At 42.7% G+C, this 23,109-nt stretch overlaps 1 protein-coding gene across 1 annotated transcript in view; it reads left to right on the plus strand.

Moving 5' to 3' along the window:
• The first annotated feature begins 7,802 nt into the window (after positions 1-7,802).
• The window catches only part of KCNS2 (potassium voltage-gated channel modifier subfamily S member 2), a 25,487-nt gene continuing 10,180 nt past the window's right edge, over positions 7,803-23,109 (plus strand). The window contains exons 1-2 of the mRNA XM_010709169.3: positions 7,803-8,039; positions 13,744-13,830. The gene's annotated coding sequence lies outside the window, so the exon portion shown is untranslated. The remainder of the gene's footprint in view (positions 8,040-13,743; positions 13,831-23,109) is intronic.

The raw sequence follows: 23,109 nt of genomic DNA on the forward strand, positions 1-23,109 counted from the left end.
AACCGTCAGTTTTGATTGGCCAGTGATACATATCACTTAATGAAATCTAAAATGAAGTGACAGATAGTATCAAAAACATCACTGACAGAAATTGTTCAGATGTTTGTTGTTGTATTTGTTTGTACATTTGCCGAAGGGTTTCTTGGCCTGAAGAGGTGATTATGTGCCTTATTGTACAGATGGGAAGAAAGTACTCTTTTCATGTCGATGATGCAGACCATATTGATTGCAGTAGTCAATTTATTAGAGAAGCAAGCTCCAAGATGCATACCAGTTAGTTGCCTGGGGATTATAGTCAGTTGCAATTTTTCTGCTAATTTAAGTTACTGTAGAAATAAAAATATTTCCATGTTGATTTTATTTCAATAGCAATGAGATTGCATGTCTACTGCACAGCTTTATTTGACAGAGAAACCTGCGTCTGTAGTATATCACTGACAGCTAGAGCATTTGCCTGCGTTATACTATGGAAAGGTCATGATTACCAGGAGAAACATAAATGCATATGCACTCACTAGCTTATTTGACTTGGAAGCTCACAGCTAAATGTAGCTGAGCAAAGTACTGCAATAGGTAGGGATGTTTCTCAGAAAGGGGTGTAGTCAATGTGTGATTTTCAAAGAAAACCATGAATGTGCCGTCAGTCTACTGTTCTTGCCTTCAATGGGCTTGTTGGTCTGTGTTACATTACTTTAGGCAGCAGCTGCATATTACAAGATTTGTGAAGATCCTGCTGATTCTGAAAGAGCAGGTTTCATACAGACAGATTGAATAATAATACTGTGCTAGGAACCCAGCTTCCCACTCTGCTTGTGATCAATTGAAATTCTTCAGGAAAAGAAGGTATTCCTTTTTGTTGGTATCTCATGCCTATCTCCTCTCCGTGGATAATAACAAGTATTTCCCCAATACTGGCTTTGTTTAGATTTTCAGAAGATGTAGCAGTAATTGCATTGAAAGGCTCAAGCTCTGGAGAGGGGAAAAGTTCACCTCTCCTGGTAAAACTCAGCATGCCTCTGAAATCATCCAGGCTCCCAGCTCTGACTGCCTTTCTCTCCCCCACACCACAAAAATAGCCCTTGAGTTCAAAATGATCACACACTCATCTTACATAAAATGCACAGGTTCCAGAGAAGCTCGTGTCCTATTTGCTGAGGCATTTACGGAATTATTTCAATCCCTGCACATGATGGAAAAATTCAGGGCTTGTGCTACCGTTTCAGAGCTAATACATGGGCTGGAGATTACGAAAAAGGGGATATTAGAAATAATAATGGGAACAGCACTATTACTGATGGACCTCCAAAAATAAGACTGACAAAATGAATCTATTTCAAAAGAGAGCTGAAAATGTAGGTATCGCCTGCCAAGTCTGGACCTAATGGTGTGTTTGAAGCCCAAATCACCTGTTGTGTAGATATCTGGACAGATACCTATTCTCAGAAGTTTTCCATAACCAATGGAGAGCATTTGGTCAGCCCTGCCTTTGAATGTGTGGAATGCACAGGCACCTGGATGCCTGGATCCATGGCCATTACTATACACTTAGCCCATCAGTCCCTGCAGCTGCATCCCACAGCTGACATCATGCAGACAAATCTGCCGCAGAGGGCTTTTTGTTGGATCTGACACGCTGAGCATCCAAGAGTTGCTGGGGGTCTGCAACTCTGACCTGCACTCTGCACAGGGATGGAAGCTCTGAGAGTAGGTGTTTCTCTCAGTTCTGCAGGGAGTGTTAGAGAAAAACAATCCTTCTTGCTGTGGGCAATCCTGTTCCCATGTACCAGCTCAAAGCCAGCAGCCTCCAACCTGCCTGTGGCTGCTCGCATTGTCCAGACAGGCATGGTCATTGCTCTTGCATCCACCTGGTTTGGGAACCTGATGCTAACTTCCAGCAGGCATTTGCCTTTTTTGTAACTTTCCCCCAGGGACCTAAGGTGTTTCCAAAATTAAATAGTTACTGAGCAAAGGTTTTTGGGAACCATACTTTGGGCTCTGGTACACAGGAGCCATGTATGCAAGTCCTCAGGGGAATGTAGGCCCAGAAGAAAGCTCCTTGGTGGCCTGTCTGGAAACCAGGTGATTTTCCAGTTCCAACCCATGTTAGTACCTTTGAGAGGTAGTTAGTCACAGACTGGGACTAAACACAACTCCATCTGTTGATAGCATTATAGATTGTATTATTTTTCCATGGGAAGGGAGCTCCCAAAAGCCTAATAATCAATGTGATTTGCATTAAATATAACACACTGAAGTCCCTGTAATGTAACCAAGAGAGACTGTCCTGCTATCAGTGCCCTACTGCAGTTCAGGATTTGCCTCAGAAAGTCCTTGCAGGAGGCCATTTAATCAGCAGGGCCCAAATCAGAGTTTGCAAACAGACCTTATAATAAAAGATATGGAAGTGGATTAAGCTGAACACGCAGCTTGGCATTCCTTAACACAGAGGAAATTTGTTTTCGTAATTTCTGTAACTACAGCCTCTTAGCCCTAGGCACATAAGCACCAATCAACCTGCAGGGAATCATTAGTTTAAAACAATTACCAGCAGATTTCTTTCAGGTCTCAGGAGTGCTGGGGACTGTAAAGCTTATCATTTGGCATTCACTGCATCCTTAACCTTTCTGAAGGCAGCTAGAGAGAGCAGAAACCAACAGAGAGCCTTTCAAAGATCTTTTAATAGCTGCTTTCTCCGTTTGTGTTTATAGCGACCATAGCTGTTGCAAAAAGCTTTCTAAAGTACTCCAGGCCTCCCTGGAGCAAAGTCTGGCTGATGCTGGGCATTGTAATAGCAGCACACTCTTTTGCAGGTGCAAAGTCACTCTAAACCCTTCCCTTTTCCTCTCTCCTGAGACCTGAGCTTGCCATAATTTTCCATACCAAGCCGTCCAAGTCTGGTGTCATTACAGCAGATGTGGTTTCAGCACAGTGTATGGGGCTGGGAATTGCACTGGCAGCTCACTGCTGTGTGCCTCTGTGCTGGGGACCCTCTCTCTGGAATCACCATGCTGGCTGAATAGGAACATCTTAATGACTTCTGCAGTTCAACTTTATTCAAACCAAGGGTGGCTTTACCCCTTTATACATAGCTCTTAGGTATGTGGCTTGGTGCAAGTGATGTTTTGTGCCATTATAAGTTCAGTCATAGAGAACATTTTTCACTCATGAGCAGAAAAGTCCAGATCCTCCAAAGCAGCTGAGACTGTCTAGTGAAACTGAAGAGCAGTGACTGTTTAGTGGCTTCTAATCCTCTGTTGTACTCTCTTCAAACAGCTTAGTACCATTTAATGCTTTTAGCTCTAAAGGAATCACTGCAAGACAAACCACTCCAGCTATTCCTTTACCATAGCACACTTTTTCCTAATACAGGCTTACATGAAAAATAAAACTGAAAATCTGGTTTCTAAGAGTATTGAAAATGTGATTTTCTTCTCTGTTATTCCCATGCTCTCCAAGAACCAGGATCTCTGCACGCAGCATTTATGGTAACTGTGCCAAAGAGCAAAAATTCCTGATCTCCCCATTCCTCAACATATGGATCCACAGCTACTGCTGTCTTTGTTCCTTATGTTTTGTGTGAGGCTGAGAAAACAGTAATAACCTTCATTCCCAAAAGTAATTTCTTCATATTGCACCCTTACCTTTTTGAAGCCTCCCTACAACAAGCAAGTGACTCTAGAGCAAGCATCCTTATTTACCAACACCTCCAGCATCACACTGACACCTATGTACAAATCAATAGGAGGTCCCAGATATTTCTGCTGCCTTACTCAAGTGTCAAGAACTGTCCTACTAATGCACTCATAAGTGCAAGAAAAGATAAGGAAATAAGCAAATAAATGCTCTGTTCAGTGGTCCCCATGCATGTGTATCATCGCATGGTACTTGCCCAAGTAATGCACTGGACTTGTAAAGGTTTCACATTCTGTTCAGACATTCTCACAGCATTCCCAAGGGCTTCACAAGGGAACAACTGTATGTCCTCACACAGCTTCATAAGAGGAGATGTAAAACCCAATGTACTCAATCTGCTCGCTGCTGACCTGGCTGCCCAGACACCAAGCAGTGACACTCACTGTAGAGTGGCAGCCAATGCTTTTGTCTTTGCTTCTGTCTAACTAACTTTTTAAAGTATATCCTGATTCCAATGCTTCAGCTATAAGGAAAATGTATTTTTGATTGTGGGTGAAGTGGAACATGCTATGCTGGAGTTTTAACTGGTACCTTTCCTTTCATCCAAAAGCACTCATTCAGTTACTCTCTCCATAGGAAGGATGCAGAGCTGTCTTCTGCATCACCAACTGTCTTGATGACATGACTGTTAGACATCAGCACAAGTGCCACAGATTTGCTTACCAGTCTAACCAGTAACCATGGTTTTGACTTTTTTATAAGAAGCTTTTCCATCCACTTCACATTTACCAGATATTCTTCCTGTATTTTATTTCTAAAATGTGACTTTTACGTGGGATTTCTAATGCTCCTTTTGTCTGTTAAGAACTGTTATCAGAGAAACAGCCCTCCTTAGGACTGTCTTTTGGGCTTTATTGCACCCATGGCCCAGGCCTGGCACACAGCAAGGTGAGCCAGTGGAAAGGCTCTCCAAAGCACCTTACAGACTAAGGAAAAGGTATGGGACTCAGTATGGGATGTTTAGAAGGAACACAGGTGGGGAAGAGGAGTGAGCTAGATTGTTTGGGAGGAACAAGCATGCAAAAGATAGGGAAATAAAAAGGGCTTGTTGCATGTAGAGATGTGGCTGATCAGTATGTTTACCTGGCTATGGATTGCATCTGATAAGCTCAGTTTATTCCATCTTCTGATAAAACTCCATTTCTGTTTTCCAGTGTGAATGGATTCTTTCCTACATGCATGAGAGTGAATGGAGGCCAGCAGCTAGTTTTGGACCACAAGCAATAAGGACCCACTGGGAAGTCAGCAACTGACGCAAGTGTGAGCTCATATTTCAACACGTGATTGCTAGCGAATATCAAGCTGGACTAGCTGCTAAGTGGCCATAAGCCAGAGATCAGAGTAGCCATGAGGCTGGACTGGATGCGTGCATGTCTGTGAGGGGGACTGCAGGAACAGCTCATTTGTTTTCAACCCAGGCCATTCTATGATTCTATATACGTGTATTTGCTACTAAAGGACTTTTATCCTGATCACCCATGGAGGGAAACCAGATAAGGCCTTTGTTGCTGTTCGTGTTTCTCTGAGTGCTGATAACTGGTCTGTGTAAATCTATGCAGTTATCCTTGTGTAGAGTGTCGGTCTGTGTCTGTATATATTGTACATGCATGTTTGTGTGTGCCTATTGAGAATATATATCAGTCCTGCAAGTGGCAGAACCTGCTAACACAAAGCTGCAGTGGATTTTCCTCTATAAGCCTGCTGCATCCAGTGACTTCTGAATGGTTGTTTCTAGGTCCCAGCTCCTGATCATATCTTGCCCTGCCTCCCCTGCATGGTTTTCTTGCTAGCTCTTGCTGCAGGATTGACTGATCCCATCCTGAGACCCTGCCATATTGTGTGGACTCCATGGTGCTGACCTTTTCTCCAAATCCTGATCTACACTCTGTCATGTCCCTTTCTGTGTATACAGCATCATCTCTGTGAGTAAATTATAAAGCACCAGTGATCGTTCCTAGGCACTGAACTGCATCACAGTAACAGTAAGGTCGTAAGAACAGTCCTTGTCAGGCCTTGGGGCTATGCCAACAAACACTCCTAAACAGTTCAAAGGCATAATGTGGGATGTAGATCAAGTTTGGGTTTGCATGCACTCATCCTTTTTTGGAAGCTAAGTGAACTAACAGGCATAAATAAATAAGGCCCATCCTGTGTCTGCTAATCTCAGTGCCAGAGATTCAGCCTGAGCACATTTAATTTACTGAGTTCTCAGAGTAGAACCCTTCATTGCGTCCTGTACCCTTCACTTGGTCACTGAGCATGATCTCCCTGCACTGAAAAGTCTGTGGCTTCTCCCATCTTTCACATCAGCCTGCCCAGACCATTGCTTCCTGGCCAGCTATGTTTTGGATCGTGTGTTAGGCCATACCACTCACCCGTCATACACAGCTTTCAACTACACCTCTGCACATACCCTCTATTCTTTATCTCTCCACTGAGTCTTGATTCTCCTGGTCTGGAAGTTCACGCAGTTTTCTATAATCCTTGCACAGCCTCCATAACAAAGCCATGGGCTGATACTAAAGCTGATCGAGTTGACCAAGATTGTTTTAATGCTTCTTTGTATTCTCCCAATAGATGTCTAACATCTGTATGCAGCTGATACCGTACCATAACAACACATTGTCCTCCCCAGCTTCTTAAAACAGTCTGAAGATATCACAGACCAAAGCCTCTAGAGCAGCAGGGCAGGAACCTGATGCTGAAAGTGAAGTGTTGGCAAGTCATTTTTATGCTCCTGAATGATCCTTTGGGATATTTTCCAGGGAGAATTGTGCATTACTTCCCACAGGTGCTTTCCCAACTTGAGATCCAGTGTAAGGCTACAGGAGCTGAGAGAGGTCACATGTCTCTTCAGAAAGAGGGGAATAAGAAAGCAGATGATGAGATAGCAGAGAAAAATGAGAGTGCTAAAAGGATTGAACTCTGCCCCTAAAATAAAGAGCAAGAAGAAACTGGCAAGATGTTGAGATATCTTTTTCATGGAAGTTTAAGATGTTTAATTTGTATGTCTCAGCACCAATAGCATTCAGAGAAGTATAGTGTCCTTTCCAGTGGAAAGGAAACCTGACACAGCATTTCTCTTTGTTACTTTATCATGGGTCAATCATATTAATCCCCATGAGACTGTCTTTCCCACAAGATGAGTTCCCTCATTGCCTCCTCTGCACCAGCATGTATGGCTGAGCCATGGCAGCATCCTGCTGGGGATTGCCAATGGTAAGAGATGAGCTGCAACACCTCCTGTTCCCTAATCCTGCCTTCAGAGGCCAGGTTGCCGCAGTCATATTGCAGGTCATACTGCAATGCAGTAAGGAGGGATGCTGACTCTGCTGGAGATGACATTCCAACTATTTGAATCTCCTTCCTGCCTCCACCGTCCCTGATCAGTCACAATTATTTTCTCAGAATTTGTAAATGACAATCTAATTCCTCTTGCTGCAAATTCAAGACCTTCCTAAGCAGACAGATAGAGTATTTGCTAGTGGGAGGCAATTAGAGCCAACACAGAATAATCACTAACTGGTCATCACGACCCATATTTTACGTTCTTAAGGGATTAAGTTAGTAAGTACTCATACAATGGGATTAATGCATTCAATAAACACTGAGGAGCATAGGTAAATCTCATGCTGGTGGAGCACAACCCACATCACCAGTGATGGTGTATGAAAATCATCCCAAAAAGTTAATTAAGATTAATTTTTGCCCCCCAAAAATGCAATCACTCCTTTCTTATTGATTTAGAAAACCAAAAGATGAAGGGAATAAAGAACTAGCCTACAGCCAATCCTGAGTAAAGCCTCAGCTACAAAACATGCAATGAAAAATGAATGTAAGTTGGCTGGGAAATGAGTGCTGTCACAGAGATTGAACACAGGCTGTGAGTCCATAAACAAAGAGGGATGAAAGATAAATATAAAGAGCTGATGGGAAAGTATCTGGGGCATGGATTGGTTGTGGGGAGGGGAGGGAGAGAGGGCTAGAAATCTGCTTTAAGTCTGGTTTTATTTAATGTCTATCTACGATCTGGAAGGAAGCAGTAAACACCACATTCATTCAATTTATATTTGATGTAATGACTCGTATGAATTAGAGGGGTGTTGTGTAAACCAATGGGGACAGACACAAAACACAAAGAAACCTAGACAGGCTGGAAATAACAAAGTGAGAGCCAAGTGGATGGGCAAAAGACAACGATCTGCAGGAGGAAGCACAGCCTAAAGTGCAGATATGAAGTGGAGAAATGTGCTTAAAGAAGGGAGACAGAAGGTCCTAATAATGGCTGAGTCCAGCAAACTGGCTGTGAGCTTGTGGAACAGAGTCATCCCAAAGGAAGACAGAGGGTAAGTATCTGGACCTATTGATTTATGAGGAATTAAGTCAATGAGATGAGTTTGGCTGCATGACAGCTGAGCAAAGAGATCAGAGTGTGCTGAGGCGTTAATGCTGAGACAATCTGCCGGAGGTGAGGAACCACCCCGGGGACTTCTATCTACTTGGACAGTGTAAACACCACAAAGGAGGAGGAGGACTGATTTATGGTGTGGGGAGGAACGAGGGTCAGAAACAAGCTAAAAGAAATATAGACTGGTTTAGTAACAGGGTGAGCCGTGTTGCCCTGTGAAACAGCTACCTGTGAAACGGTCTGACATTTCTTCTTTCTGAATCCCTTAAAGCTAGACTGCAGAAAGACGGAAGAGAGAACAGGTTTTTGTCTTTAAGAGGATGAACTGAATGAGTATACAGAGTAATGACAGTCAGGGTGACCGTAGTCCAGATTTGTCTGCTAATACATCTCATCTGTTGTAAAATTCTAAGAAGAGGTGGGCCTTTCCATCCCCTCAACTGCCCACACAGCATAGTTGTCTGGGAGGCATAAGCTGTAAAACCAGGGGAATGCTACTAAGAACACAAGGATGAGAGAGAGGCCAAGGAGGTACCACTCAGGAAGAAGAAATGTTCAGATCGGGAACCTTGACATGTCACAGCTCAGGGGCTGGAGCATTCACTGGGGACACCAGAAACCTGAGCTCATTCCCCTTTTCACCGTGCTGAATTTGAACCCACACCTCACAGCTCTCAGGAGAGTCCTAACCGCTCAGCCTAGCAGAAGGAGTGGTGGTTGCCATCCCTCCTGTTGATGCTTCTACTCCTTGTATCCCCTCAAGGGTTTACTATATTGCATGATGACGAATGAATATGATATTCTCACCATGCAGTAAGTAGACCACAGGTTTGGCTTGCAGTCCTGAGGAAACACGCTTCATCATTCCTCAGGAGTGACTGCTCTAAAGTAAGGTTAGAATAAGACATTCATGCAGTCTTTTCTACAGGAGAAGGGAGGAGACATGATAAAACTTCAAGAGAAAAAATAGATAGGGTGGCAAAGCAGACTATTAACTTCCAAGCTGGCTGCTCCACACAGAAGAGATCTGTATGGCTCTGGAAGCAGGACCAGAAGCAGATGATTAGGAGGAACTTGGCTGACAGGCATGCAGATGGCTCGGGAATTTAGGCAGTCTGAGGGTGAAGTGAAAAGGGCAAAGGAATTCTGAATTCTAGTTTTGGTTATGGGGTAGGTTAATCTGGTACTAATAAATACAGGATCATTTTTTTAAGGCATTAAACCTCTTACGTACACCACAAGAATGTTCAGAACATGCTGGAAAATTACCCTTCATTTAGATAAGTCCTTTCCCCAGACAAGAAGCTATAATGCGTTGTAAAATGAGATCTCATGCACTGGGGTGAAGGTAAGGAGAAAAGAAAAATGAAAGAAGAAATGCATTGAAAATCATGTTTTCAGCTGTGAGACACTGGGAATGGACCTCCAGCTGTCTGAAGAAGATAAGGACAAAAGTGAAAATGAGGAGCATTTTAATATATCATTGGTGACAGAAGCATTAGACTTGGCAACAAGCTGTATTTCCTTACTTAGACAAATAGCTAATGTTTTTGAAAAACTACACAAGGATGAAAGTAAATATCCAAAAAAATAACCAGTTACGCTTGCTGCAGGGGGCTGGGAAGGGACTCAAACTCCCAATTCTTGAAGCAAGGGAGGAGTCCCACCATACACATTTGTGAAAGATGTTCAAACGTCAAGTAATTCTACTTTGAGTCTACTTATGCACGAGTAGAACAGCTGCCTTCAAGCTTAATGAACAAAGAGCTACCCAGTATCTTCATTTCCCATGAGGACTTGCTTGTGCTCTCTGCACACTGCTGCTAGAGTCACCAGATAGGGCAATGGCAACGTCTGGGGGTCGTCTAGTCAATCCATGCCCAAAGCAGGATCACTTGCCCAGTGTCACGTCCATCAGGTTTAAATATTTCCAAGGATGGAGATTCCATAACATCTTTGTGCCAGTATTCGACCGCCTTTGTTTGCACCAAAGAAGCTTTTTCTCAGTGGAATTTCCCATTTTCCAGTTTGTGCTCAGTGCCTCTAGTCTTTTCACTGGGCGTCACTGAGAAAAGGTTGTTCCCATCTTTACAGCCCTCTCTCAGATTTCTATGCACATTGAAGAGTTTCCTCCTCCAGGCTGAACAGTGCCATCTCTCTCAGTGTATCCCCATACATCAGATGCTTGAGTTCCTTAAACACCTCCAAGGTTCTTCACTGGACATATTCTGCTACATCCATTACTCTTGTATTGGAGCCCAGAACTGGACACAGCCCTCCAGACATGTCTCACGTGCCACAGAGAAACTTCTCACTCCCCTGGGCAAGCAGGAGAGGAGCTTTCAGACAGCTACTGGAAAATGGTGAAGAAAGTGAAGCAATGGAAAATTATGCAAGGAGACTATGAAAAGCCTGTCACTTCAACAAGTGCCTGAGAGGAATATATAGGCCTGGGAGATCCTAATGTCAGACAGGGGAGCAGATTAAATAAACTTCCGAAGATTTTGCCATGGTTCTCAGCTAATTCACTATATGTAAATTGTGGCATCAGTATTTGAAAAAAAAATCCTGTTATTCTAAGAATGGCACCTCTGACACAGCGCTGAAAGACAGCTACTTATTCCCAGAAGGCATTTTATGCTCTTCTCCTCTGCAGGATCCTGGCGTTCTGCAAACACTGATAATTTATGTTTGCAGGGCTCCTGAAGAAAGGGAGGGAATATGAACCTCCACATTTACTCATGGCAGCTGAGGTGTAAAGAAATAAAAATCAAAATTGTTGAAAGAAACCATAACCACAGTTTCTCATTTCAGATGCTTAAGAATAGTGTTTCATCACTGTGCTTTTTTTCAGGATCTACAACGTATCTTCAAAGCACAGTTCCCATAATAGTGACTATTCACCCGGTTCCAGCTGTCAGGGTTTCCAGAAGAGCAGTTACCATCTGTGAAAAGTTCTGAGTTAAGTGAGCAGCCCATCATTTCATAGGAATGATGTTCAAGATAATAACAACAAAATCCATAATAGCAACAAAATCCAATACCAGGACAACACTCAGTTTCCCAAACCACAGCACAATCCTTTCCTATCTTGAAATCCTCCACCATCACCCTCCAAATTCCACAGTTTCTGAATGAGGTAACCATGATTCATCCCACAGCAGGTCCATCCTGTGCAGTGAAGAAAAACCACAAAAAAAAAACAGTCTGTGGTGGTCATACAATTAGAAACTGTATGACAGTGCACACAGTGGATCTGAATTATGGCAGCTTTAGTTCTGGCTTTCTCTGTTTTGGCTTGACAGTTCAGGTGTTCTTTTCTTATGGGTTTATTTTTTTTACAGTTTCAAATAATTCCTTAGGTTTTTACAAAAGCAAACTGGAAAGATAAATTCCTTGTATGGAACCAGCTGATCTGCAGCTGGGTAAACAGCAGAACTGGAACTCTTACATCCTCTGCACATTTCAGCAGATCTATGGAGATATCCTGGCAGAGTTGCTAATAACAACACATTAAATACCGTCTTCAGATGGCATTTACATTTGCATATTTTCAGACATGGTTTAAGCATTCTAGAAGGAAACAACGGTACATCCTCTTTTCTTGAAAAAACGTATTCCTCAAACAGACTTTTAACTCCTGCCACTTCAGCTTCTTTCCCTCAGGTTTTGTTATTTTTATAGCACGCTAACTATTCCCTAGTTCTAATAAAGTCACATTGTTAAAAGTGGGTCACTTGGCTACATCTGTCTGCGCTGATGCCTGGGACAAATAACCCATGCTGGATAGGAAATTTATTCCTGAAGCTGTGCACAGTTCCTGTGCTGATTTCTGAACCTAATGTAAAACCAAGAGCATAGATTTCAGTTCTGATCTTCGACACGTTTTATGTACATACAACTACTCTGAGTCTTGCATAGTTGTTTCCAGATAACTAACACCAGTGAGTACACTAGCAAGTAAAAATAGGTTTATGTAAATGCATTTTATTATTTAAGTATGGCCGGTTTCTCATATTAGAAGATCATGTATGATCTAATACTTATATCTGCACATGAAGGCCTAGTTAATTTCTTCTTGGCAATGTCTCTTGCCTCAATAAAAGTCATCATAGGAGCACTAATCAAATAATTAGATTTGAAGTACCTCTGATTGTTTAATAAGTTCAGACCTCTATACAAATGGGTCTTCCACTGAACAAGCCTGACGCATTCCCCTGCAGATGAAAAGAGACTGAGGCTTGATGTATCGCATCTAGGATGTAGAGGCAAGAATCACAGAATCAATCATCCAAAATAAATGATATTATTATTAATAACACTCAAGAAGCCATGTGAAAGAAGACAAGATGAAAGCATGTGTTTAAACAAGTGTTATCCCGAATGTGTTTGGAATATCTTACATACAGTTCACAGTTCTCAGATACACACAGATTGGTGTGTATCTAGGCTAGCTAGCAGTTACAAAAGCACAGCAAAGCAGTACACTGGGAATCCAGAACATATAAGAGAAAGAAAGAGCATATTTTTGCCATGATCAGTGCTACTTACACCCCCAGTGACTTACAGCGTAAGGAACATTAGGTTTTTACACTTTCTTTCTTTCTAATAACTGGGCAAAATCCCCAAATGACACACTCTGAAGGAAATCTTTGAGCCACGTTCAGGACTCATGTAGCCCGTGAAATAGCAATGGCAGGCAAGCGGGCTAAAATCTGATATCTTTAATAAGATTCAGTGATATGGCAGGAACACCAATCCTTGACCAGCACATCCAGTTAGTACTTGAATCACACCTACTTGTTCTTGTTCTCTCGTATGATAGCCATGCTATGTATCAGTGTGCACATGTTTATAACTACACACACTTCAGTTTTGTTGCTCCACTAATGATGCTTGATCTGTAATTTATACCCACTGTTTGCTCAACAAAAGAACATAACGTGCCTAAGTGTCAAGAGGGCTAACATCTACCTGATTCACTGAAATGCTCAGTTCACTACTGTCTGCATTAATGTGTACTTGAGATTTTATAATTGAATTTCACAGAATCACATACTGGCTAAGGCTGGCAAGCACCTTTGGGGAGTCTCTGCCCAAAGCAGGGTCAGGTCGCCCGGGAGCATGGTCTAGTTTTGAGTACCTGCAAGGATGGAGACTCAGAGCTTCTCCAGGCAGCCTGTGCCTTTGATCAATCTATCTGTCTTTGTAAAGATGATTTCTTCTTTTTTTTTCTTTAGTCTTAATGGAATTTCACATATTTCACTTTGTGCCCATTGCAATGTCTGGTTCAATCTTCTTCACCCAATTTATACACATAGCTGAGATCCTCCTGAGCTTGCTCTCCCCTTGGCTGAGCAGCCCATGCTCTCTCAGCCACTGTTTCCATGTCAGATGCTCCAGTCCACTGAACATCTCAATGGCCCTTCACTGGACTAGCTTCAGTAATGCCCATGTCTCTTGTACTGCAGAGCCCAGTTCTGCTTGTCTGTTTCTCATTGGAAAACATTGCTGTGCTGTTCTATTTTGCACCATCCTATTCCGTATTCTCATTCTCCACCCATTCATACACAGAATGAACACTTTCCACTTTGGGAAATAGTTAGCCTCGTTCACCTGTTTACTCTTTAATTCTTTCATAGGTAGAGTTGGATGTCCTTCTGAAAATCACCAGACGACATACATTCCCTTGGAAAAGAGGAGGACAAAGCAACATACCCACACTGAAGGTAGGTCTTCCAGATACTTCTAGTTGATCTGAAGTTAGTGGTCACAGCAGAGGGCTCACAGACATTTATTTCAGTATAGAACAGCAACTCAAAAACAGTTCTGGGAATGCATATATACTATCAACATATACTGAAGTCTTGCCTGGTCTTATGCTTTCATCATTCAAAAGAGCCAGCTATTGTGAAAAGGCCTTTCTGCTGGGTAATCCCATGTTCATTTGGCAATGTAGGCAAGCCCTTCATGTCTTATTCCTTCTTCTGACCTATGCTTCTGGGCCAACCTCCAGGAAAATCCTGTGTCCTGCACAGAGAAGCCTCACCACTCTTGTCCCTCCATCTTTCCAAGGTTGCGTCTCTGATACAAATCTACCCAGATTAACACAGGAATTTAGTGAGAGGAATTGGATATGTAGATAAGAGAAATTTTCCTGGCTTTGTTATTTGGCTACGCTGCAATAAGAATACCTATCTAGAAAGCGTTTCCTGTTACTAAAGGCATCGTTGAGGAATGTTTAATTCTTAGCAGAACTGCTGTACTTGTTCTACACAAACCAGATGATATAAATAAATAAACCATGAAATGTTCAGAGAAGACAAATCACCAGTCCATCAAAATGCCTGATAAATTAGTTCAACAGAATGGACTACGGGCATGTTCAATGAATCATCATCACCAAGAGTAAATAAATTCAGATTAAGTAAAACTTGATTGAATCATGTTGAAGTTTGGCACTTAACAAAATAGATCAGTCCGAAGTCTTGCATTAGGAACACATAATCTCTTAAGATTTATGAGTGTTGTTGCACACCACACATGTTTCTAGGTTACTGTTTGCTGTGTTGAGAACTGGATGCTCTCAGTGTACAATGATTTGCTTGCTTTTACATATTTTAACTCCAAGAAACCATTCTCCTTGCTCCCCTCTTCAGGGTACAGAATAAACTTCCACAGTAGTAAACTTCCCGCTTTCTTCCTCTCCTCTAGACAAATTCCCAGTTTCTCAGAGGCAGTTTTTGGTTCCATCTGATTATTCAGAGCAGTTTGCTGACACATCTGTAACATGTTGTGAAATAGCCAGAACATAAATGGACTGCAAGCTGAACTCAGTCACTTGGGTTCAGTCATTGGAAAGAATCCTCAGCTTTCTAAATTTGGTAACACAATCTTCACACACTGGCCATACTAATAACTTCTATTGGTAGCCATATAATAGGAACAACATATGTCCGTGGAAATCTTTTAAATAACAAATCAAGACAAGAAATAACTTGCCAAAGAAATTTTAAACTGTTTTTTCCCTTTTTTTTTTTTTTAAAATTTTCAATAGTACTTTTGTTCAGCATTTATATTGTGGCAATGTCCAGAGGTCACAATCAAGTTGGAAATCCAGATGTGCTGACTGCTATGGAGATGGGGCAAATATAAAATTTGAAGCAAATTTTTAAAAGAAATTAAAACAAATTAAAAATTATAACCACTTACAAATCTGATGTCAAGTTCTCATTTAGTATAATAGCACACAAACCCCAAATATCTTTGCATTTAAGGTTTTCTTTGTGCTACAAATATTGTCTGGGAATAGAGTTACTATTATCAGTCTTATTATACCTAGCAACATAATATGCAGTTCAAGTACCAGACTAACACTGTGGGGGACAGGACTCGCTTTTCAGCCTGGAATAGAAATTATGTTTTACAGAATGCTTAAAACAACCAACTAGGATTTACAGTGAGCATTATGGGTTGTGAGTTGACATTGTCAGAAGCTGATATTTATAACCTGAGTGTCATCACACAGGCAACAAAGTCTCATGTCTTTATCCAAGCAGCAGTGTACCTATTTGTCTGGAAATACTGATCCTTCTCCATACCCCCAAACCACACCTTGCTGAAGGACATTATCTATTTAGTATTTAAAGGAGAAATATAAGAAAGAAGGGAACAGCCTCTTTAGCAGAGTCTGTTGAGATAGGACAAGGAGAAAAAAGTTTTAAAATAGAAGAGGGGAGATTTAGATTCGATGTAAGAAAAAAGTTTTTTTACTGTTAGGTGGTGTGACATGAACAGATTGCCCAGAGAGGTTGTGGATGCCCCATCCCTGGAGATGTTCAGCATCAGGCTGGATGGAGCTCTGAGCAACCTGCTGTAGCTGTAGGTGTCCCTGTTCATCACAGGGGAGTTGGACCTGATGGCCTTTAAATGTTCCTTCCAACTCAAACAATTCTGATTCTATAATTCTGTGATTCCATGAAGTGACAGTCTTTGTAGGGCCCAAAGCTCTGTCCCAAGAGGACACAGTTAGAATATAACATGCTGAATTTTAAGTATGTTCACTAAGAGTCAAAAAGTGCACTCATTATAAGTAGTTTTACTGCTATAGAAACAAACAAAAATGCATGAAAGATTAAGTTTTAACCAAAGTCTTGTCCAAAAGGTTAAGAAATATTGCATACAATAAACAATGCATACATACGCACTCATATACATAGATGCATGCACACTAATGCTATTTCTTACATCGTGACTCCATTCTAAAATAAGCTGAGTTTCTTGTGAAACACAAAAGTTATACTCCCTGAAGGAAACTTGCCCCTCAGTTAGCCTTTAAATCAACTCCAGCAGTTGAGAGAATGGAGAGCAGAATCTCACTGCTGCTCTCCCTACCACCGTGCCTTGGCTGGCCGAGGTACATCTCAACACACATTTTGTTCAAGGAACTGCAGAAGAACAATCTGCAAACATGAATCTGTGTCAAATTCTGTCTGGAAAATATGGCATAAGGTGGGATGTCCAAAAGCAAACATGGCCACTGCATGCACTTGGCAGGGGATATAGGGAAAAGTGGGTGGAAGAACAAGGGACAGTGGAGCAAATTGCAAGGAAAGATGAAGCCTTGTAAGGGCGGAACAAGGACCGCTGCATCTCAGACAGCTCTTATTTCCAGGCACAGCAGCAATACATCTGCTGTACTTGTGGCAGATTGTGTGAGTCACAAATAGGATTTCACAGTCAGCAGCAAACTTGTGAGCCATAAAACCCACTCCCTTCAATTACAAAGCGATCACCTCACAGAGATGCTGTAAGGCTTGATCAACTGATATTTATAGAGCACTTTGAGATCCTTGGATGAAAGTCACTATAAAAAGCTGCAGATTTTTCATAGTGTTCATAGGCCACCTGCTCAGACCAGAAGCATTCACTTTCAGCATCGCTTGAGCCAGCTACCAATCTGATATCTCCACGGGAATTTCCTAAAACAGATGTGGCTGTCACATTTAATCTCTCTTTTACTAGGAACTCTGAGAAAAAGAACTCCTGGAAAAGGAAATAAAACAAATTGCATTAAAACTGATGGCGAGAAGAAGCCCCGTAATTCTGTTCCCACAACTCGTGGATCCTCCATCTGTACCTTTCAGAAAGCTGCCATAGTGACTAACTCCACTGGCTTCACAAATTAGACCTGACCTAGATTCGCTGAAGTCTTTGTTCAGCAGCTGGTTAGTGTAATATCCTGACTGCAGCAAAGTTCAGGATTGCTCTACAAAGCAGCGGGTTGAAAAGAAAAACAAACAAAACGGAATGCATGTTCCCTGTGCTCACAACATGCTGGCCAGCACTCCTCTTTATACCCAATGAATGTCAGAGAGTGGAATGGTGAGGTTTAAATGGCTGCCATATTCTCATGGATCCGTAGTTTGTTCTTGAAAAAAGATGACTATATTATTTCCCCTCAGTCTTTATTAATGGAAGAACAAACCCCAGGAGACTGAGGAAAGGCATGATTCTGAAGACAAGAATTGGCTCTAATTAAGCATGTCATTAAACGCTTTGCAGAATTAAGATTAAAAAATGTGAAGTTTAAAATCCTGTTAGCTAAGGATAGAACAGTTCATGGTCTTTTTTATGAACTGATCTGAACCATATGGAACTCTTCAGAGCATGGATCAGGACTGGCATCCCTTCAGAATAAGGTTTCCCATGATGTTTTGGACTTTCTGCGTTGTGTGTAGAAACTGAGCAAGATATCCCAACATATTTCAGAGACTGAAAACCTTTTGTTCCATGATAATAGTGGGAAACATCAATTAGAATCTTATTTAATGATCTGGTTTGGTGGGTTTTGAGGGATGATTTCTTTTTCTTTTTGAGTTGGCTTGTTCTTATTTCAAATACAATCCAAAAAATATCAAAGTGAATTCAAAGGAAATATCTTCTTGATCCTTCATTCACCAGTGAGAGATTCCTTAACAACCAGAACGTGTTCGGAAAGATGTAAGAATGTGCAAATTCCCAATCACACCCTCAGTCGGTCACGTCAGACCTCTGAGATAAATTACAGCCCAGGCTGCATTGGAGATACCTTTCAGGAAGGGCACTATTGATGCTCAGAGATGGGCTGTTGCTGCAAACTGCTCATTATCATTATTGAAGGGGTGGAGGATGCTGTCCCAAAATGGTGACATAAGCATTAAGCACGCTATGGATAAGTTCTTAAATTCCATTTGCTGTGTGGGCAGTTATTACAGAATAGAAGTTTAAAGTTGATTATCTGTTTTCCACTGAGCAGAATTTATTTTTTTTTTCCAAAAAAATATCTGTACAAATCACAGTAAGGCTCTGTGAGGCAGAAATTTTTTCTCTTTGTGTTTTTAGTTTGTCACTAAAAGACGAGAAACTGCTGAAGGCAATTCTCCATTAGAGAAACATATCTTGTTGGATGAGTGTAATGGTCACTTATAACCTAATCAGTGCCCTTCCAGGCTATGTGCTCCAGGCAGCCCAAGGAGAGAGATCTGTCCTAAATTGCCAGATGGCAAATTTTGCACATGATGGTTTATGAGGCAATGCTATCTGGTCCAAAAGACACAAACTGGGAGAGAGTTCTCACCTGTCCTGGGGAGCTTCGGGAAACTTGATTGCTGTGATAAGCCTTTCACTCCTTTCCTTGGGCAGTACTGGGCAGTGTGGATGTACCTGTTCTGGGGTCCTTCCTTTCATGCAGCTACTCCCTCAGCCACCCAGGGACCCTCAGCTTTCTCACTGCCAGGCTGACTGTAGTGGCAAAATTTGCTCTTCTTGTAGAGGAGTAACTGGTGCAGCTGAAGTGGAGACTGAAGAACTGTGAACTCTGAAGGCTCTGATGTACCACCTAAATACATTGTAAGAAGCATTAAGATAAAGGCTCTGTTGTCTGGTGGCTTCATAAAGACCGGACACTGCTGTTACTGTATGCAGAAGAAGCTAGAGCCATGTGTAGGATATAGGAACAAATAACTTCTGATTCTGCTCTGAGATGCACAAACCAGAGAATCATTAAGGTTGGAAAAGACCACATTCATCTTGGAGACTATATAGTGAATAATGTAGTGGGTCACCTATGGCACTCAAAAGGAAATAAAACTTCAGCCCAGGAAGAACCAGTGACATTGTACTCCTCTCTGCTCTGATCCATCCAATATGAAACAGAAATGGAAGGATGCCCATAGCCATTTGCCTTCTTTGTTTCTAAAACTGCAGCTTCCAGGTGGCACTTACTCAAAACAAAAACACAGCACAGATCATAGTCAGCAAATCACAGCTCAGGTAAACACAGCAATAGATATTGCAAGCAAGTCTCAGGGAGGCTATTCTTGCCAGATTTATACGGAAGATTGAAGAGTAGCTTCAGGACTTGTAAGCATCAGAGGTCACTTAGACAGCAGGCAAGCAGCATCAGGCTGCTTGGGATAGCAAGAGGTGGCAGAGGCAGCCCAGGTGAGACATGCAGTGCATCTTCTGCTCCATCTCTGCAGAAACACTTTTGGGACATGCAGGGAATGCTGCTGGCATGCCTGTTTCCATTTTCTTTTCTTATTTGTTATTATTTCATTCTTTAATCAGTTGAGCTTTAAGTTTTTCAGTAATCAACTAAACGCATTTGGACAGCTGAAGTGCAACATTTACGTTCCCTTAGTATTTCTGAGGTTAAGCAACGTCCATGACTCCAATCTGGCCCTGTGTAGGCCAGCCTCACAGCATTTGGGTGCTGGCCATATAATGATGATCTCAGGTTTGTATTTGCCCTGCAATGAGGTTATACATAGAAAGAGAAGAGCAGGCTGGATCTATCTGTGGGGCACTCTCCGGTTGCACCTGATGCAGAGCAGAGCATGCCAGCAAGGTCTGTGCTGGGGGTGATGGGGCAGGTCTCATGGGAGGATATATGATATGTAGTGTGACTGTACTGTTGGGAGGAATTGGGCACCCATCAGAAATTGATCCAAAGAACTGGGAGAAGGAGCTACTGGCAGCAGAAGCAGCTTTGGGGCTGTTAGAAGCACAATCCAAAAATCTCCTGGGGGTTCTTGTGGACATGAGGCAGCAATGTGCCCTCACAGCCCAGAAAGCCAACTGTATCCTGGGCTGCATCAAAAGAAGTGTGGCCAGCAGGTGGAGGGAGGTGATCCTACCCCTCTGCTCTGTGCTGGTGAGACCTCAGCTGTAGTACTGCGTCCAGATCATAGAATCATATAATCATAGAATTGCTCAGGTTGGAAAAGACCTTAAAGATCATCAAATCCAACCACAACTAACCATACTACCCTAACTCTAACAACCCTCCGCTAAATCATGTCCCTGAGCAAATCATATCCCTGAGATGTGGAGTCCTCTGTGCAGGAGACATAGACCTGTTGGAGTGTGTCCAGAGGAGGGCCACAAAAATGACCCAAGGGATGGAACGCCTCTCCTATGAGGACAGGCTGAGAGAACTGGGGCTGTTAGCCTGTGAAGAGAAGGCTCTGGGGAGACATGAGAGTGGGCTTTCAGTATCTAAAGGGGAGCTACAGGAAAGAAGGGTACAGATTCTTTAGCAGGATATGTGGTGATAAAACAAGGGGAAATGGCTTCAAACTTGAAGAGGGGAGATTTAGGTTAGATGTAAGGAAAAAGTCTTTTACAGTGAGGATGGTGAAGCATTGGAACAAGTTGGCCAGAAGTGTGGTTGATGTCCTGTCCCTGGAGACTTTAGGTGAGGCTGGATCAGGCCCTGGGCAGACTGATCTAGCTGTGCATGCCCTTGTTCATTGCAGGGGAGTTGGACTAGATGGCCTTGTAAGGTCACTTTTAAGGATTCTTTGATTCTATTATTCTAATATCAATGTTGTTAATATTTGAAATGCTGATGATGAGGCTTCCATAACTCCACACTCACAGAAAAAGAGTCAAGAATTGACAAGGAGACAATCCTGATACCTATGGCAGGCAAGGATAACCACACTGGAGTTGTCCCACCATTCCAGCACCAAACAAGCCTGACCTGAAGCTCACTGACCTGTACTGTATACTGCAGAGCTGCATGGCTCTGGGCTGCTCCAGGTGCTGGGAGAGCTGGTGTGATTGGGTCATTTCACTGGAGAGGTTTCTTCTGCCCTCCCGCATGCTGCTTTCATAATCAACATCAGTTTTCCACCTACACTGAAATTGTTTTGGATTTCATTTTGGAGAGGTTTTCTCATAGCTGTGCTTTCGGAGTACATTGTTTGCAAGTAAGGATTGCTCTCTGATTTTTTTCAGCTTGTTTTCTTTTTTCAAGATAGAGATTCCTGCACCACAGGTATATACATATATATATAAACAAGAAATGATCTCAAATATTCTTGCTATAGTAAAGTGCTTTTTCTCACTTGCCTAGAATAAGTCACATTTTGACCATCTTCTTCAAATCTGAACAGAAAAAAAGAATGGAGGCAGAACATCCTGCTATATGTAAGCTTGGGGCATGTTCTCAGTGAGAGCAAATCATCTGAGAGTATACCACAAATAGGGATGTGCCCAGGGGGTCTGTGCTGTTGATGGATTTCCTGTGTCTTTGTCTTCTATGTATATATATGCCTGAAAAGTGTAAGAAATGAAATATGAGGGTAGGTTCCAAATGCAGGTGAAATGGCCTTCATATGCTCCAAGTTAGCTGGCTGATAGCACAGAACTAGGCTTTGTAGTCACAGTTTAAAGCCAACAGCCATAACCTGCACCCAAACAAGATTCTCTTTCTCCTCACTTCCATTCAGCCCAGTATCAAAGAAGTTGTGCCCTGACAGCACAGGTGTCACAGGGAAGGCAGCAGCTGGACAGGTTTAGCTCATCATCTTAAATCCAAATTGCACTCCTGAAAACCCTTCTTCCCCGTTGCTTTAAAACCCCAAAGCACAGCCATGCATCTCCTATAACAGAGCACCTGCAGTGCAGACACCTACACCCGAGCTAGGTGTTGGTTGTATATCCACTAGCAACCAGTGTGGCTCATTCAGAACAGCTCGTTAAGGTAGAACACCTGTTGCATAATGTGCATGCTGTAGGTGATATAAATGCTCCATATATATATATAAATATATTGTCTGGCTGTAGGCTGTGGACTGAATGCCCATTTGTACTGGTATGCCTTAGACATGCTCTCGCAGCTCAGCTTGTGCACTGTTTTTACCTAGAAAGAATACAGGTCTCAGCCTCAGTGTAAATCAAGTCACAGTATTGGAGCTAGTCATCCCAAGTGGAATGCTCATGAAGGAGACCCACTGCAGGCTCCTCCAGCATTAGTCAGAGGAGTCCATAGGGCTGGCTCATCCGACCCATCTCAGACACCACTGTTGAGTAGGGTGCAAAAGACTGAAATTCTACAATCTGTACTAAATGGGAGCCAAGCACAGAACGATCCTTTCTTGCACTCTCTGCAAAATGATGATTTACTCAACGAAGACAGTCCTGCCCACAGGGCTTGCAAAGGTAATTACCATTGTTGTGTCCCTTGCAGCGGAGCACGGGGTGCAGCGGCGCAGTGGTGGCTGAGCAGGTCAGCTCAGCACAGACAACAGTCCTCACAGTGCAAAGCTGCACTGCTCACACAACCGCTGCACTGCCAGTAAGTGGGATGTGCCACTCTGCGGAGTCACTGTTGGGTGAAACTCCTTCCCCAGTTTCAGTCTGCAAATGCCACAACAACTTACAGAGAGCCTTTGCCTCCCAAGAAATCAGACACGTCAGGCAGAGCACTTACGTACGGAGCAGGTTCACAAGCAAATGGCTCTGCGGTTTGCCTGGGGCTGAGGGAGGCACAACATCCTTCTTCGCAGCAGAGCTCGAAGGCCCCACAGCTGGGCTGGCCTCAGAATCACAGAATCACAGAATGGCCAGGGTTGGAAGGGACCTCAAGGATCATGAATCTCCAACCCCCCTGCTGCATGCAGGGCCATCAATCCCCCATTTAATACTAGACCAGGCTGCCCAGGGCCCCATCCAATCTG

This window comes from Meleagris gallopavo, chromosome 3 (assembly GCF_000146605.3).
Source record: "Meleagris gallopavo isolate NT-WF06-2002-E0010 breed Aviagen turkey brand Nicholas breeding stock chromosome 3, Turkey_5.1, whole genome shotgun sequence".
NCBI classification, from domain to species: domain Eukaryota; kingdom Metazoa; phylum Chordata; class Aves; order Galliformes; family Phasianidae; genus Meleagris; species Meleagris gallopavo.